This window comes from Buteo buteo, chromosome 3 (assembly GCF_964188355.1).
Source record: "Buteo buteo chromosome 3, bButBut1.hap1.1, whole genome shotgun sequence".
Classification (NCBI taxonomy): domain Eukaryota; kingdom Metazoa; phylum Chordata; class Aves; order Accipitriformes; family Accipitridae; genus Buteo; species Buteo buteo.
Genome location: NC_134173.1, coordinates 30250705 through 30266102, shown reverse-complemented (window position 1 = coordinate 30266102; position 15398 = coordinate 30250705).

Below are 15398 nucleotides of genomic sequence, written 5' to 3'. Positions count from 1 at the left end.
CTTGCTAAAAATTCAGGATAGAGCTCAAACTAGCTTTTCTACAATTTTAATGTTTTTTTTAATGGGGAAAAGAAGATGGAGATAAAACCAATCTGAAGAAATTGCCTTGGCTGGTTAGTCACTTGAGAAGCAATGGACCATTCTGTGATGTTGGCAGGACTATACATTCTTTTAAGTGATCTTCAACAATCTGATCATAGCCCCAGGCATTGCTTGCTGGGCTCTGCTGGGCTTGTTGAAAGACAAGCCATAGGAAAGCAGTGATCACACAGAGGGCTCCATTTTTCTGCTGAATATCAAGTATTTGGACAGTGTCTTAATTCTAGAAATGACAATGCAGTCACCTCTTGGTCTTTGACTTTCATTCAAATAGTTGCTTTATGCAGCTTATTTAAACATGGCTAAAATTGGCATTGGCCTCTGAAAAACATGAGTTTATTTTGTAGTGAAAATAAGCCGTTTATGCTATAATTAGTAATGATGAGCAACCTATAAATAAAGAGCAATACAAAAGATTGTGCTATTTTGGGATGTCCTAATTTACAGAATCTGAAGTCCAAAGCATCAAAAAAAAAAAAAAGAGATAAATATATGGAGTTTCAAGTTCCATATGACCATCAACATATTACATTGCAGAAATAAACATACTAACAGAGGTATCAACTATAAATTTATAACAGCATGAGCAATGAATGGAACTCTACAAACAAGAACTAAATCTTAATGGAGGTGTGTTTATGTTGGTATAAAAGGTGTTCATTTTTTCTTGGTATAGTTTATTCCTGGAAGAAGAGGAGAATAGGGAGTATTTGTATAAAGTACCCATCTTTTAATGTACATAAATAGAATGTACCAGTGTCAGAGTACTATCATATTAAAACTACCATCCCTTAACCAGAATTGTTGAGAGCTTTAAAAGCTGGCTGAAAAATTCTGTGCTTACAGTAGGAAAGAAATACCACTTGTATGCTGAGAAGAAGATTCTGCTGTCCTTTCCTATTTTTCTGTGAATAAATAAAGATGTCAGATCTTTCCTTTTAATCCAGTACCTTCCAAAAAAAAAAAAAAAAAAAAAAAAAGAGTAACCCACTGTAACAGAAAGCATTCTTCATGATCAAGTAGGCTTTGTTCCTTTAAACTGATTTTTATCAGGGGTTAATGTGTTAAGTTTTCTATTTATGCAGTTAATAAAACCCAATATGGTGTGTTTTTTTCCTGTAGAAATTATTAAACTTAAATTTGGACATTAACATATTATGAGGAAAGCTAACACTTAAAAAGATATTCCCGAAATCATATGAAATAAGCAGTGCACCGTATTATATATTTTTTAAAATACAATGCTCAGTAATGAACAGTTGATGAAATTCTGTTTAGGAATGAAGCCATATATATTTTAGAAAAGCCAAGCTGTTTATACAGCACATCCACAAGGAAATATGAAGGTGACATTGATTACTCTACATCCATCCATCAGTAAGATAGAAGGCTGTTTCACGTAAGCATAAAGCACAATAAGCATTGTAAATCTGCAAGTTAGATTTCACACATACATAGTAAAGTGTTGATTATTGCTTCAAAATTATTTAGTGACAGTATTGAATCATATATGGCCTGTGACTAAGAACTTTTTACTTAATGTCTTTGAAACTCAAGCAAACATATCTATATTTCTGATGTTAAAATACTATCTGCAATTAATATTTCAAACTCCTAGTATTAATATCTGAGCTTTTAAACCTCTTGAATATTTTTAGGACATGGATTATAAAGAAAGTGAGCTTAAAGTTAACAGTGAAAAGATTCAGCATGTTAAGTGACTGTTAAGTGCCTTCACTGCAGTTCACTGAATCTCCTGATTAAATAAAGCAATGTTGTCCCAGATGAAATGCACTGTAGAAAGGCAGTGTCAGAATGATGAAGGCATGAGTGGCAGTAGCCAGATCAGAATTTAGAAGAAATAAATTCTCATTTCTCTGCAGGCAAAGAAAGCTCAATGAGGCAGTAGCTTTTACTCGTGTTTCCAACAGCAAACCAAATTCCAGTTTTGTCAGCCTTGTTAACCGGAAATAAGCACAAACATTCAGACAGGGAACCTGCTATTTTATCTTGTAGATTTCTCTGTGCAATGTTGCTCTGATTCCAGTGAAGGTTCCCAGCTCCCCTTTGACATAGCCCTTTTCAGAGACTGAATAATGAAGCAGCAGTTCCAGTGGCAGCAGCGCTGCAATCTTGACCTACCGCAGACACTGAGGCTCAACCACCCTTCTTCACTCGGTCTAAGCCTACATGCAGCAGTCACACCTTGAGATGAACAGGCAGGTTTGCGACCCCTTGCACAAACACTGGTCTTGGAGAAAAGAACAATCAAAGTCCTGAGATTGCTCCACAGGAGAAGACAAGGGTCACATAAGCACTCCAATTGTAAGGGCTAGTTTGCCAATAAGCCACTGTGTCTACCTTGTCATCTGTTTCTCAGAAAGATGACAAGTCTCATGTTACCATAGAGCTTTCCCTGATGAAACCACCGATTTGTCTTTGCTTCAGGATACAAGTTGTTTGTTCACAGGAGTGCCTGTTCTTGGACCACATCTTTCAAAAATTACACTTTGAAAGTAGCAGGGCTGGCTAATCTGTTTAAATAACAGTAAATGTAGGTTTGAAGCTTGATATCATGTACAGAACTGCTTCTGTTCACATATCTCTGGGATGGTAGAAAGATGATAGAAAGATCCTTTCTAAAATAAAGTACATGGCATTTCACAACTGAAGGCTCAAAACATGATTCAGTTCTTTACCATTAATTTTCCCACAGCCTTAGTTTTTTGATACTGCATTTTCGGTGTCTGTATTTTACAGTAATAAATAGTGAGAACATCAGATTTGTATGGGATGAGTGACATAACTTGTAATTGCATACAGTTGAGCATAGACCACAGATAATCAGATGTATCATGATGAATATTGAATAGCATACTGACAATTCTGTTACACAATGATATGTAGATCTGGATTTTTCCAACTTTTTGAGAGTGTATTTTCTTTTGATACATATTCTTCCATAGTACCCACTGGACTGGTATCTGCAGATTTTCATCTGGGCAGGAGCATAAGAACTGACCATAATTACTTGTTTCAATAGCTGTTTACTCATGCTGTCACTGATACAGACACTTTGCAGTGTCCCACCCTGAAATAAGTGAGATGCATCTGCCTAGTAACAGTTTTTCTGACATTTTGCTACCCTTTGAAAGAATGTTTGACACTTCTAGGAATTACAAGCAGTGGCAAAAGAAGCAGTTACAGACCATGAGGGATGAAGATATGTTTCAGATCTGTCAGTCCCTTCAGTATTTGCAGTCTGGAAATGAATCAGCTGTACTTGAAAAAAAAATATTAAAGAAATGCTGTGTTTGCTGACCTAAGCCTAAATCTGACTTCCTATAAACAACAAAATCGTTGCAGAAAATTATCAGAAGAGTAAGGGTAACTGTACAAGTCCAGTTTGTGAATAGGCATTTTTTGCATCATTTTCATCAAACCATGAAAATCAAATGAAATTAAACAAATTCCATTCAAGCACAACCACTTTTTATGTCAGATTATATAGCCCAAATCTCAACAAAGTGAATCCAGAATCCATTTATGCTTTCACATTTTTGAGTAAGGTTATCTATATGTATATGTGTTGGGGAATTTCAGCAGATATCCTTTTTAGATTACCTCAGGTTGTCATTTCACACTGGCATTGACTTGGATTTTAACTCTGAAAGCCACTACTTGGTCTTCAGGGTCTGTCAGGATGTCTGTGTGACATACATCAGGGCTTTTATGGCTGTAAATGTTCTGCATTAGCACTAGAAGTGTACATTAGCATAAGGGACAATTGAGAATTTTTTACATGTGAATGACATAAAAATGCAGCATTTAAAAATTCTATGTTTATAACTCCTTTATTAAATAACTATAAACTGTGAATTTGTAGTTATATGTACTGATGTATCCAGAGATAATATGACATATCTAGAGATAATATGACAGCACTTGAAATACTGATGGAATAAGCTCAATAGTTTGTCTCATAGACATGTAGAGTAAATAACAATACGGGAAAAGTCTCTTTCTTGGTGATCCAGGATAAGCAGGGAAATTTAGGTAAATCCTCTGCTTCCTATATTAAACTGAATATACCTTTTTTCTCTGTATGCTCGTAACTGTGTCACTGCATTGCCAAAATCACTGTACCATGATTTCTTCCCTGTCTTACATTCATTAGCTAGGCTTTACTTGATTTCCTTTTACCACAAATTGCTGTTCACATTTCCTGCTTCTGATCTTTTTTTCCCCTTCTTTCCCCCCATCCACTTGCTCTTTTCTTGCCTCTCTCTGATCTTCTGCCTTTTGAGCTTCTCACATTGCTATTTTTTCCATGTCTCTTCCTATGCTTAGAAACATTTCTCATTCCTTGTTCATGAAAGCCCTGTCTCCTTCTTCTAAAAAACAATTTCTTTTATCAAGACTCCAATATTTATTTTTATACTAAAGCTATTTTTAATCTCAGATGATAAAATTTATTAATTTATACAAACTAAAACTGTAACGAATTTATTTTATTTATTTTTCTAAAGAAGTGTCGTAAGCCTTTTATGTAGCTAAAAATAAAGGTTTACATACAACACTTTCATAAAAAGATAGTGATTCATCTCAGTTCTTCCCAGCACACACCAGTGAAGTACACAGCTGTCTTTTAAATGGATGGAAAAGGGTACAGAGAGATACAGGTCTCTGATTCATTTGGAATAAAGCTGATTACCAGTTTCATTCTGCAACATCATTTTTAAACACAGCAAGGTGGTTTCACACTTAGTGTTGCAGCAAAATGTTTATGCTTTCATAGATGTTTACATAGATACTTATGGTATCTGTTCCTTGTAAGGCACAACAGGAAAAAATGTACCCTAAGAGGAAGGACCAGAATAAGTAAATGAAATATGAGTGAGAAAGGGTTGGAAAAAAGGTCAATTAAGCAAACAGACAGATATGTGAATGGTGATTGTGCTGATATAAGCATTACAAATTTTTTCGATATGATTGCGTGGGAGCCCTACAAAGGAAAGAAGGAAAGAGGAGGAGAAAAGGCTGGAGATGAATAGGAAAAAGCATGAAGGAAAGGCTAAAAAAATCAGGAAGACATAAGAAATATGATATTGGGAAAAAATGTCAGGGAGATCTAATTCTTGGAACACAGGCTTTTAAATGGTCCTGGGAACCAAGTTGCTTTGACTTGCAACTTAAAAACTGTATAGTTACTTCTTATTCCATATGAATTTAGGTTGGTACAAAACACAGGAAAAAGGTCACGGCTTCATAGAATTGCTCTGTGTTCACAAAGGTAGATGAACTAAAGACCAGACAGTATCACCAGTTTTTGCTGTAAGTAGATTTACTTTTGAGTCATATGAAAAAGACAAAGTTAGTTTTAGTGTCTGTCAGAACCCCTGTATCTACTGAAGAGTGCTATATTTTACTACCATTCACATGGCTACTTTAGCAATAGTGGCAGTAATTTTAGTGAGGGCTGCAGGTTGATATTCAAGGTCAAGGCTATATCTAGGTTTCTGCAGAATGTCTATAAGCTATAGCCTTTTCTATCTATACATGCAGCCAAAACTCTGAAACTGATGTTGCCATTTTACTCCATGCTTACTAACGGCTGCCTTTTCTGTGGTCTTAGGTATATGTGATCCTGTTGATACATGACTCTACAGAATACTGCTGAACATAGCAGCTCCCTTGATCTTTGGATCATCTCTGTATACCTCTTTTGGTTCCCTATTACAGCAAACATAAGCATTTTAATTACTGATATCCTTCACAGGTTATCTCCATTTTACCATATAAAGATCAGTTTATGCCTCTGGTTGATATAAAACATCTCTTACTCATTAGTTTTCTGAGGGACTTCCTTTCTTGCATGATGTCTCATGGCTATCTACAAATGCATCCTCATAGTCCTTTTCCAAACCCTTCTTAAAACTTTCCTTTCTTATGATGTCCCACAAGACCTGACAAGGACCATGCTGTTGGTATGCTGAGATTATAGCCAATGAAATTGAAGAATCTTAAACCCTCTGGGGACTACATTCAGTTTTCATGTGTTTTATGCTAAACTAGTAATCTCTCTGTGAATTTTTTCTCTTTTTTTTAGTCCTTTTTCTGCACCATGATGGAAGTGCACAAACACTACAAAGGATGACAAATGAAAAAAGGAGCTATGGTATCATGGATGTTATACATAGCCTGTCATAAGAAAGCCCACTTTTCTTCTCTATTAGAAACCACATTTATGTGAAACATGAAGGAAACAGTAGAATAGAAGAAAAAAACCCCCCAAATTAAAGGGTTTGACCCAGATATTCCAAACATCACCTACTTTTAGATTGCAAAAATAATACCCATTCCTTTTTGGTACTGCTACTGCAACCTTTTTCTACAAGAAAAATAAACCATAAAGGTAAGAATGTTATTTTCTATTTAGACATTTCTTTGTCGAGTTTCAGTCCAGGAGTAGAGCGAAGATGTCACAGAAAAGTGTACAAGCCAGCAACTATGTATAAATATTTACATATCCTGTCTTGTTTGGAAAGTGCCAACTGCACAGTTAGTATTTCCAATGGATTGCCCTAAACAATATTCCAAAGCCATATATAGTTTGCAGCCTAGCCATTACTTCTGTTTCTGCAAAGAGAGGAACATCTGACACCTTTGAATTATTTTATTAAATTGATCAGAACAATGAAACACCTGACTGACAAGGACAATACTTGTTGAATAAAATACCTCAACAAAATAAATTTTCCTAATACTCTGATCAAAGTGCTATTTCAGCTTTTCTTTAGCTTTCAGCACTTCCATCATATATTTGTGGATAGCTGAGCTAGGATTTATCTCAGTTTACTGTGATCACGTAAAATCTAAGAACTGATTGTCAAAAGTGAGGCAGCCACCCATGCCCATTCTACTGTAATTGACAGAATGACAGATGTATCTCTAGAGAATAATTTATTATGTTCCCCTTAGAATTAAATCAGTCATTCTCTAGACATGTTTATTTCTTTATACTGACTACAGAGAGATCCTAAGCTATTTTATATGGCTAGAATTAGGAGAAATTATTAAAATCCTTTATTAAAATACAAATTGTGAAACATTTAGAAGCTTTCCAACAGCCTAAATAAGATCTGGCAAGGAGGCATGCTCGAAGAAGAATCTTAAGAATCTTGTGATATGCACGGTTCAACATTAAGTAATTATCACACTGTCTGGTAAACAGACAACCCACGCAGATATAGGTATCTATGTTTGTTTATAGCATGTGTTTAAATATGGAATGCCTACAGGCATGCAGTTTAAGTAAATAGTGTAGAAAACCATTGACCAGAATTCTACAATCTGGACACTTTTTTTAGATCAATATCAATTCTGGAACCATGCAGACTGGAGGAATTGATTTAGACAAACTCACTGGATGGGCTATATTTGTGCTGTTGATCACAGAGGATCTTTCTGCTTAGCACAGTAGGTTTGCTAACATACTACGCCTAAACAGAGGAGCAGGGAGGGCAGAATCACAGAATCAAAGAATAGCTGAGGTTGAAAGGGACCTCTGGAGGTCATCTTGTTCCTCCCTCTGCTCAAGTAAAAACACCCAAAGCCGGTTGCCCAGGACCACGTCCAGATGGCTTTTGAGTATCTCCAAGGGTGGAGACTCCACAATGTCTCTGAGCAACCTGTTCCGGTGCTCAGTCACCCTCACAGTAAAGAAGTGTTTCCTGATGTTCTTATGGAATATTCTGTGTTTCAGTTTGTGCCCATTGCCTCCTGTCCTGTCACTGGGCACCACTGAAAAGAGCCTGGCTGCGTCTTCTTTGCACCCTCCCTTTCAGTATTTATATATCTTAATAAGATCACCCCTGAGCCTTCTCTTTTCTAGGCTAAATAGTCCCAATTCTCTCAGCCTTTCCTCATAGGAGAGATGTTCCAGTCCCTTCAAGAGCTTAAAGGCCTTTCATTGGACTCTCTCCATGTCTTTCTTGTACGGAGGAGCTCAAAACTGGACACAGTGCTCCAGGTGTGTCCTCAGCAGTGCTGAGCAGAGGGGAAGGATCACCTCCCTCAACCTGCTGGCAGTACTTTGTCTAATGCAGGATACCATTCACCTTCTTTGCCACAGGGGCACATTGCTGGCTCGTGTTCAACCTGGTGTCCGCCAGGACCTCCAAGTCCTTTTCTGCCAAGCTGCTTTCCAGCTGTGTTGTTGCCAGCATATATTGTTGCATGGGGTTGTTTCTCCTCAGGTGCAGGACTTTGCAATTCCCCTTGTTGCATTTCATGAGGTTCCTTCATGAAGGAGCTACAAAGGTGTGGGCCTGAAGAAGCCCTAGCACCTTTTAAGGAGCATGATTGGGTGCCCTTGATCCAGGGTGCCTGGAGCTTTTGTTGCAAGTGCCCCCTGATTAGGCAGGGTCAAGCACCCTTTTAGCTGGTGTTGGGAGAGACCTTTATAAGACCTAGGCCTGAGTGCAGCCAACAGATGTGACAGTTTGTGCTGTTGTCTCTGGGTTGTGCTTTGGGAGCTTCTGGGCTTTTTTGGTAAAAGGTCCAGGATATCAGGGAATGCCTGGGAGAAAAGGAGAATAAAGAAGTGTTCAGTGTTTTCACTTCTCATTTCTTTAGGTTTGTACACGGCGTTGTAATGCGAAGTAGAGGAACAATTCCTCGGGTATTCTGTCATCACTTTTTCTTACTTTTCTCAAATTTCTTTTAGTTAAGATTTTTTACAACTTCTAAAGTAGTTCCATCTCTCAGTGTTTCCGCTGATCTGCTACACTGATGTGTACAATGTCAAATCTCTCTGGGATTTTCAAGAATAACTGCTTCAAACTTTTCCACACAATAATTTCACTCTCATTCTTCTTCCTGACATATACTCCTTCATTCCAAGGTCTACATTGGACAACAACCTCAGACATCATTTGGATTGAAATGCTCATTCCTACTGGATACAACAAAACACGAACTACAGCCTGCAATGGCCATTTTCAGTTCTTTATTAGTCATTTAATATATAAACAGAGAGTATTTTGCTGGTACTCTAAAGAGATGTTATCTTTTCAGCTAATATTCCTATTTAGTGCAACTAAACTACAGAAGTATTTTACTCTCTTGAATTGATGAAGGCTTGGTTAATATAGGGAAAGGAATGACCATTTTATATCAGTGATATTACTTAATTTTGAAGGTTTTGTTACAGCTCAGGTTTCACATTTTCATAGAACAACAGATTTTAAAAAAACACTTTTCTTGGTTGTTGTTTTAATCTAACAATAGTGCCTAAGATCTACCAGGCTTTCACAATGTTAAATTACAAAACGTAACTAGAAATTGGCAAGCATTGGATCCATTTTGAACATAAACTATCTGAACTGAAATATGAAGTAATGAAGTAATTAATTAGAAGCAATATAGTAATTGAACCTAAAAGGATTTTTGAAATTCTCTTTAATGTAGGAACACAGATAGCTCTTCCTGTGACTAATCCTCCTAAACTTCCATTTCAATTCTTGTAGGACCAGTAAGGATATAGTTAGCAAACTCTAGCCATCTGCAAGCTAGGCATTTTTTTGAATCTAGTTGTCTAGTTATCTCAGTTCCTTCCAATGAAGAGAAACAGATATTTTCAGAGGATGTTTTTTCTATGTAAAGACAGGTCTTGGAGATAGGGCGTGTAGTAGGATTAGTGACACTTAGTCCCTCTCCACTGGCTGAGGTGGGAATCTACATTCCTAGATCACACTAGAACTACAGCTGTACTAGTATACTAAATGCACTAAGGACCATTCTCTAGCACTTGAGAGGAACCGGCACAGGAGGGTCATGTCTGTAATGCTGACTTTTCTTATTCTCCAGATTAGAAACTTATATCCAGACTGACTTTTTGGAACAGTCCCTGGCTTGTTTTAAATTCCAAAGCAAATGAGTTGTTTAGAAGAGTGCTAGCTGGTCCAGAACAAAACCTTGCCAAGGACCATCCTATCAATTTAACCATATAGAAAACTGCATTGCAATACACTGTTTAATATTTTTTTCATACAGATATAGCTTAGATACTCAATTTTAAGAGAGCTAAAATTCCATTACACTAGTGCTACTTCAGGTTTTTGCAAATTATGTGTAAAATCAGTTAAATAACAGCAATTAATTTTGCAAAGTGAAAACTTCTTTCGGAGATTGATTTACCAGACCACCCTGTAATAACACCCTGAGAAACCCTATGTAAGATGCTAAAACTTCTGACACCATTTCTTCCCAGTAAAAAATGAGCCAAAACAGTTTAACATGAAGATTTAATGATTTTTGTTCCTGAAAACTATTTAAATCTCAAAGCATCAGGGGATAATAGTGGGTGATTAATGAAGCCATTGCTTATTTGAAAGATAAGTTCTTCAGATGTCATTCAGTCAAACAAAATATGTAAATAAACTATAGAAGATGGAACTTGCAAGGGATTGAACAGAAACATCACTACAATTTGTCCCAAATGAATAGATTTTTTTCTAAGATGTTCTTCTCAAAATGCATGAGACTGCTGAAGAGTGTATTGATCTTTCAGTGAACAAATGGAAACCACAGTTTACTTCATTCTAATTTTCTTATTTTGATTACACTAATTCAGTGCTTATAAACTGGACCACACTGAAAGCCACAAAAAAATTGTAATGATCCACATTCAAATAGACAAGTGGTCTTAAATAATAAGAAATTGGAAATAAATTTCCAGCTCCAGTCTGGTATGCATTTGAATGAGTGATATCAAAAAGATCATCTGCATAATCTACAAAATTTTGTAATTTATGAATCATTACATTCTGTAATAACAATATTTGAAAAATAGAGATTCAGTTTGCTATCTCCCTGTCACCCACAAAAAAAATCTCCCAAGCAAAAGTGTAAGTTAATGTTTTCAAGTTATCTTGGTACAATTACTCATGCTATGTTGAACATATCTCTCAAAAAATAAAATATTTCAGTATATGAAAGAAAAAGCTATACGAATGTTCATAGTGATTCAGCTTACTTTTGAAAACCAGATGGTTTTTTTTGAAGGTAAAATAATGTAACTCTTTTTCTTGCTTTTATATATTATATTAATAGGTTTTGAGTATAAAATAATAATAAAAAATATAAATTCAGTGAGAACCACCAAGCAGCTCTTCTTCATGAATTGGGTTCCATCTTTTTCAGTCTCATCTTTTAGGAAAATAAAACAAATGGCATTTAAGGGTTTTCAATCAGAAAGAACTTGAAAGTACGAAGACATTAATGTTAAATATAAAGATATCAATATTGACTCTTACTAATGATCTGTCCTCAGAATTCCAGCCTTCTGAGTATCAAGCATCATGAGACAAATGAATGTGTCATACTGCTTGACATTTTCCTTAACAGTAACTAGGCTGAAAGAACATGTGCTAAGCCAGTCAGATTTGCAAATCATACATGTTGTGGTTTAACCCCAGCCAGCAACTAAACACCACACAGCTGCTCACTCACTCCCCACCCCGCCTCGCAGTGGGATGGGGGAGAGAATCAGGGAAAAAAAGTAAAACTCGTGGCTTGAGATAAAGATAGTTTGATAGGACATAAAGGAAGAAAACAATAATGATAATAATAACAATAATAAAATGATGACAAGAATAATAATAATAAAAGAATTGGAATATACAAAACAAGTGAGGTACAATTGCTCACCACTCGCTGACCAATGCCCAGTTAGTTCCCGAGCAGCTATCTGCACCCTCCAGCCAACTCCCCCCAGTTTATATACTGGGCATGATGTCACATGGTATGGAATATCCCTTTGACCAGTTTGGGTCAGCTGTCCTGGCTGTGTCCCCTCCCAGCTTCTTGTGCCCCTCCAGCCTTCTTGCTGGCTGGGCATGAGAAGCTGAAAAATCCTTGACTTAGTCTAAACACTACTTAGCAACAATTAAACACAGTGTGTTATCAACATTATTCTCATCCTAAATCCAAAATGTAACACTATACCAGCTACTAGAAAGAAAATTAACTTCATCCAAGCCAAAACCAGGACATAGGAAAATAAGGAATCCTTTGAAACTTTTTATATTTCAAATATATTTTAATTATATCAAATATTTTTAATTTGAAGGCTCTGAATACCCAGTTGTTTCCCCTAACTTTTTGCAACACATTTAAATGCTCCAAATTATATGCATTTTTGCTATTTTCAAAGATAAAAGCACAAAATGCTTCCTATTCCCCAATCATATAAAAATCAATAAAATATCAGTGTTCAGTTGTTACAGCTTCTTAGAGATAATGTTATTAGTGCAAGGTTCAGGTGAACTGCTAAAAAATTTCATCCAAATGGACAATGATAGCCAAGTCCTAGTCAAATACTGCAGGTGCATGATCCATTGTAAGCATATAAGGAAAATACTATTTATAATAACTGAAATGTATGGAAGTTGGACTCTGGACTGAAGTATATAGAAATAATTGGTAATTCTGAATTTCTCAAGGTTATAGTTCACATGGAAACCCTTTAAACAAACATCCTTAATTTGAATAATACCATGGCCATCTTCAAGATACTTGCTTTTCCAACCAATGCAACCTGAATTTTGTGCAAGTTTCTTTCTAACCCATGTTTAATGACTTCCTAGCTCCAGAATGGCCTGCAGATGTCATGAATGCTCAATATTAATGACATATGGAGCAGTAAGCTGTACTTATGTTGCTGACTTTAGTTTGAGACATCATATGACTACCTTTTCTCTCTCTCTTTGGAGGCAAACTAGGGCCATGACTTAATATGGGATTCTCTTCACAGATGAGTTATTAGTCTTTATAGTTTGCATGAATAGGAGGCATTTGTACTCAATTACATTGCATTCAGGTTTACTTCCTGAGGGATATTTAATGGCAGAACACACAAATTAGATCAATACCCAGCAACATGCCTCTTGCCCAAGGGTACTACTTCCTTATGGTTTCTCTTGTCCTCATTCCCATCCACCCTACAGTGTCCAAATGAAGTTCTATTTTAGCTATTACTATTAGCTGGTTAGCTATTACTTAACCTGCAAGCACTGAAAAAAATTCTGTTTCATGACAATTTAATTGTCTGATCAGTCAAATTTTTGTCTGTCAGACCAAAACTGGTTTTCTGTATTTATTCATACACTTAAAGAAAGCTTTCTTCTATACAAGTACCTGTGAAAAATAAAAGTAAAAATACTGAAAGATCTTGAAATATTCAGGAACCGTTATTGCCACTAGATACTAAATGCTACACACGTACTTTTTATGATCACATGCTTTTATATATTATTTCTCAGAAATAAACCTCAGGCATGTTTTGTACTCTCTACTGCAGAGTGCACTCTTCAAACACTGGCATTGATTCAGCATATGACTTAGATATAGCTAACAAGATTGTGTTATCATCAACTAGGAATATAGTCAGGAGGATAAAACTTCTTAGAGGTAAATTCTTCAACAAGAATAAAGGACATGCACATATGCAGAAATCTTGTTAACAAAAAAAAAAATTATGTGTGTAGAACCTGGGGTAATGGTAGGGAGAACTACTTTGATAATATATTGTACCCCACAGCCATACATTTTTCTATTCAAAAGCATTCTAATGCCCCCCACTAGAAAACAAGACTTATTCAGTACTTAAGGAGATCTTAGATATGAGCTGATCTTTGTTTTAGAGATGACACGTTTTTGTAAGATTTGAATTCATATGTTAGATTCAGTTTTTGACAGGTACATTAAATTACTAACCACCAATTGCATATTTGAACACTGATGGCTCTATGATGGATATCAATTTGTTTGCATCAAATTAACCTGGCTTATAGAGGTCATTGCATCTATCACAGTGAAATGAAACGGCTTTCTTTGCAGGAAGAGGTAGTATCTTTCAGTGTGATTCTTGGATTCTCTTTTTGTGTGTATGTTTTCATGTTTTTTTGAAAAAATTTTAATGCTGGCCCTCCAAGCTACATAACTTGCTGTTTCATATGGTGCATTTATGTACTTTTTTTCTGCAGAAGGAACTATTAGCTAATTAGCTAGAGAGACAATGTTTAAATGCCTTACACTTTGCAGACCATATATGCAAAATAAAGGTGTTTGAACAAGATCTGCCTGAAATACTCACATTCCTGTTGTATATGAACTGAAAATATAAAAGGAGGATACAATCTGCAAAACCAAACTGTTTTCAGTAAGGCAAAGCTAAGGGCTACATTTGAAAAACCCATACAAAATTATCAAGCCTTTTGAAAGCCCTTCTATAAGAAAATAGCTAATCTATCTTGACTAAAATCAAACACAACAAGAAAATGTTCATGTTTTTCTACTTGAATATTTAATCACATAGAACTATATACTAATAGCAGAGTACTTTTATATTTGATGATATCCTTGAATCCTCAGTTCCCATCTTTATAATAGTAAAGAAATTTTTCATCTTTTCTTTGAAAAAAATAGCTCAGGTTAGATGACATTTGTCTAAATTTAGATGCCAAAATTGGGCTAAACTCATGTAAACTAGATGTGTAGGTTCCCTCAGTAACCCATAGAGAATCCACAAGTATCTCAAGAGAGTGACGCTAGTCTAACCTACCCTAACCAGCTTGGTTTAAATCTAAATGCCTTCAGTTAGGTGACTGGAATTGTCTCTTACATTTTAGTCCTCCTAATTGCAGGTGAGAGCCACTCACAGTATGTGAGGACATTCTGAAGCCATAGAGACAAAACAGGTGAAATAAAAAGACTGTTGAGTCAGAAATGTGTTGTCCTTTCTGTCTAACTGATCTCCCTCACTGCAGCTAAGGCCACCAGGGCTTGTTTTATGCCCAGTGAACACTGGCTATGCTTATTGTGTGCCTCCTCCTCCTATGCCAAACAGAAAAGTCACCTGCCTTCTGCCTTCGGGTGTGTCCCAACATGTGCCATATTGCTAGTTTAAAATGGTTCCAATGCACTTATAGTAAGTGTTGGGGAATATTAAGGAGAAAACGAACAAAAAGACAATTTCTATTAAAAACCTCTCGAGATCTTAATCAAATGCTTATTTTTTATAAAGACAAAGCAAAAGAAGTCAGACTGAAGCTGGTAAGATATACAATTGTCATATCTCATGAGTAAGCTACCATTTTTTTTATGGCATTTGCTATGATACATTTGACCTCATATGTATTGGTTTTGCTACACTGAGAAAAGGTGATTTATTGCAGTAGTTAGCTTCTAGCTTCTAGTATTCACTGAGGAAGGGGAAAAAAAGTGTCTTCTACTGA